The sequence below is a fragment of the Trachurus trachurus genome (genome assembly GCF_905171665.1).
Source record: "Trachurus trachurus genome assembly, chromosome: 13".
Taxonomy (NCBI): Eukaryota; Metazoa; Chordata; class Actinopteri; order Carangiformes; family Carangidae; genus Trachurus; species Trachurus trachurus.
Genome location: NC_139892.1, coordinates 35917555 through 35921782, shown reverse-complemented (window position 1 = coordinate 35921782; position 4228 = coordinate 35917555).

Genomic DNA, 4228 nt, shown 5'->3' with positions numbered 1-4228 from the left:
AGGAGTCGATCCAGAAACACATTCATTGCTGTACGTTAACACTCTGAGCTGAGATTTAGCAGCGTTTTACCGTTGTGTCATGTCGTACACAGGTATACGTGTCATCAGTCGGCCTCATCCCGAACACCGATCACACAGCCGTTAGACTGAAAGCTACACTTGCCTCTCAGTTTTTGGCTTTTGTGTTTCTGTGCTCCAGTCATCCTTAAAGTGATAGTTCACCTAAAATTCAAATTTCACTCATTATCTACTCACCCTCATGTCGACTAATAGCTGTGAGAATTTTCAGAGTCCTCCGTGCCTTCTCTGAGTTACGGGGGGGTCTCGGCGTAGCAGTATTTGTCCATATAATGGTTGTCAATGGATACCAACTTTCTTCGTCCAAAAAGACACACCAAAAAACATCCAAATACCTCCATGCTGCTCGTCTGTAATGTCTCTCTTGTATTGAAGCCCCGACATGAGAAATTGTTCCGAAAAAAATTAAATAAGTCTATATTTTAAGCTTGTTTGTAGCGGAAGCTCCCAGTGTCTCAGTTCACTGCTCTTCCTGTGTCAGTGCAAATCACCGGCGGAACAATTTCTCATGTCGGGGCTTCAATACAAGAGGGACATTACAGACGAGCAGTATGTAGGTATTTGGATGTTTTTTGGTGTGTCTTTTTGGACGAAAAAAGTTGGTATCCATTCACAACCATTATATGGACAAATACTGCTACGCCGAGACCCCCCCGTAACTCAGAGAAGCCACGGAGGACTCTGAAACTTCTCACAGCTCTTAGTCGACATGAGGGTGAGTAGATAATGAGTGAAATTTGAATTTTGGGTGAACTATCCCTTTAAGTGCCATTAGTGTCTCACTAATGGCAGATGAAGGCTGCTTCTTATGAGCAACGCAAGGCCTTGTGAGACATCACCAGAAGCCTTATCGCCCCACCGGGCCGAGCAGCTAAATCTTCTCTGAAATGTAGCCTATAGTAGATGAATACACTCCGTTTGTAAGACAAACCCTCCAACATCCATATATACACCCATTTGATATAGATATTGTATGTGTATGTAATATACATCTACAATATCCATGTTGTATATAATATACATGTACGCTTTTGTGGGTTATTTACAAAGTTTATTTACCACTGAGTAAAATTTAAGTGGAACCCAAACCCTTTTTTGTGTAACACTAGCACTGCACAGGGGAAGATGTCTCTTTATTTCCGCCAAATGTCCTCAACTAGAAACCAGCTCCTACCTCAGAAAGCAAACAAAAAAAAACAGTTTCTTGCCTCCTTCTTTCTTTAAACAAGCTTTACTGTCTGCGTTTGGCAGGTTGGTTGTTATTAGCGAAAACAAACACTAGACTAGAGCAAAGGTCAGAAGAAGAACGGGACTATATACCAATCCTCTCTCAAGGAAGGGAGATGGTGCTCAGACCATGAATACACACAATGCAAATCCATGTGATATTTATTAGCAGCCTAACAACGCCACTCATGTTAAGCTTCAAGTCAAATATTATCAAAACATTAAAGAATTCACAAAGCAAAAAAAAAAAAAGCAACAGATCTTAAAGCAGAAGTAAGCGATATTTTTGTGTTAATATAAGTCTTAAATAGTTATATCTTCCGACAGCAATCACTTACATAGAGTGTTTGGACCGAAACACGGGTCTGTCAGTCACTCTGCTCTGCTCTGAGCCCAGGAGAAAACATTTATCGTATCCTACAAGTTTTATCCAATGAGGAGAGAGAACGGCATGAAGGGGCGGTCCTCTCTGTGTGTGCAGCCAAGGGATGCGCCTGAATGTGGTGACATAGGGACGAGGACGGGGGCTGCTAACTCCATCGGCTGACAAGACGTTATGGTGCGTTCAAGGCAACTCGTAACTCGTGTTTTTCCGACCGTGAAGTGGTACCAGTTCGATCTGGTACGAGTTCACGGGTCGGAAGTTACGAGTGGCCGTTATAGTGACTTTCACCGGTAAAACAGGTCAGAAAAACACGAGTGGGTTGCCTGGAACGCTACAAAGTCGTAAGTTGTGACTTGAAGCTGTAATTTACGGTTTCAAAAGCCTGCCTGGAACGCAGCATTAGCCAAAACGACAGGATCGCTTACTTCTGCTTTAATTGTAATCACACAGCACAACCATGAAAATCAAAAACAAGTCTCGTGCCCCTTAGAACAACAACAACCACCTTAGATAAAACTAAACTGATCGACTCATGTATCAGCTACAACGGCAAAAGGAAGAATCCCCCCAGTAGCCATCCCATCGCTGGTGACGTCAGTGTCCATCACAGCTCACACTGTTGCCAGAACACTCGAAGTCTGTAATGAAGGAAAACAAAGCGCCGCACTGAATGACAGTAGAAGATGATGGTGCTGTATTTTTCAACTGACGTTCATATTTTGTATGTATTTTTTATAGTTAAGTGTCTTAACGTTCTTGCAATAGGAGTTTTCACATGGGTTAAAAAAAAAAAAACAGTTATTCCTCATTTGGCCTGTAGAGGGCAGCAAACTCCTCCACATCGCCTCAGTGGCCTCCACACAGCCAAGACCAGAGATGACTTCATCATTTTGATTTAGTAGATCTGTGCCATCCAGCCCCTTTTTTTTTTTTTTTTTTAATATATATTAGGGAGAAAAATTCCCTGTCCCTACATGGCATGGAAATGTTGACAGTTGCCAGCGAAATTTTGTGTTGTTGCCTCTTTTTTTTTCTTGAGTATATTCATTATTTGAGGGGATAAATTTGTGTATATTTTGTAATTTATTTGTAAGGTGTGAATTTAAGATGGAAAGAACACAGTGTTCAATTGAAGTGAAGCTCATTGTGTAAATCATGTTGTTGTGGGCCACATAATGTGTTGATGTTTCATATCTCCAACTCCAGTTTCCCAGACCCAGCAGCTAGAAGCTAGAAGCTCAACCGCCACAATGAGTCTATGTTAAACACCTGATTAAACACACAAACAAAATCGACAACATTAAATTAAATTAAGGTTTAAATCAAGACATCGCTGCACTTAACAAACCGCACTGTTTTGGGAGCAAGGCGGTAGATTTTGAATTCCTGTCGCTGATTCCCAGTTGCTTTGTTAAAGATCTCCCTTTTTAAGTTTTGATTTTTGAATTGTTTGAATTTGCATTATTCTTCAAATGTTGTAGGGCAGCTTTGTGGTTGTAGTGAAGACGAGGTCTGACAATTGAAGTTCTGTCAAACAAACAAGCTTGTAATTTGTGAATGTGTTGTACGATGCTATAATGTACGTGTATGATATAATTTGTCCATTTGTGTTGCTGTGTGCTTTTAGGATTGGTGGTTAAACACGGGAGCTGAGTGAAGGTGTTTCATCAGAGAAATGTCTTCATGACAATGATGGACTTTTTTGTCCTGAGACAAAGCTATCTTCACTCCTTTCCCGCCCTTTATCACCGAGTCTGACTTCCCACAGGCCACAGGGTGATGCCATTTTGAATTTTTGTGGCAGCAGTTAGAAACTCATTGCCGCTCAGCCTCGTTTTCTAAATATTGTGGTGTTCATCATCATTCATTTGTTAGTTTCTCCATTTCCATAAAAGAAGAGAAGCATTGTTTCTTTGTCACAACCAACAAGTATTGTGTGGTGACTGACAAAGAATTGAACGTTGTTAACAGTTCATAACAGCAGTAAAGGCTATTGATCTCTATGACTGATAAACCCTGCTATATTGAGGAAATAAACCTGGAAAAGTGAAGAAATCAAGACTAATGTTCTGAAAAACAAAATCACCTGCTGTCTTAGAGCATCAAACTGCCACGTTGTCTTAGTGTAAATATAACAGTTTTATTTTTTCATGTTTTGGCAGAGATTGTTTTGTAATTAAAACTACCGTTTATATGTTTATATAATAACAATATTTGTTTAACGTGAAAATAAAGATCAAGGAAATTGATAAAGTGTGCGTGTTTTCCTTTAACTGTCTGTCACACTCAAAAAGCATGAAATGTAGCTACACAGCTGCTTGGAGGAAGAAACAAATTACATCCACCACTCACCAAAAGTTATGAAATTTATAGAGCTGATGCTAAAATGATGTTGTATCATGGAAGCAGGACATTTAAAGGGATACTTCACCCACCAAAATCGGTAATTCACCAATTTTCTACTCACCATCATGCCAAGGAAGGGTTTGGAGAACTGTCAGAGTCATCAAAACGCACTTTTGAATGGTCCAAAACACA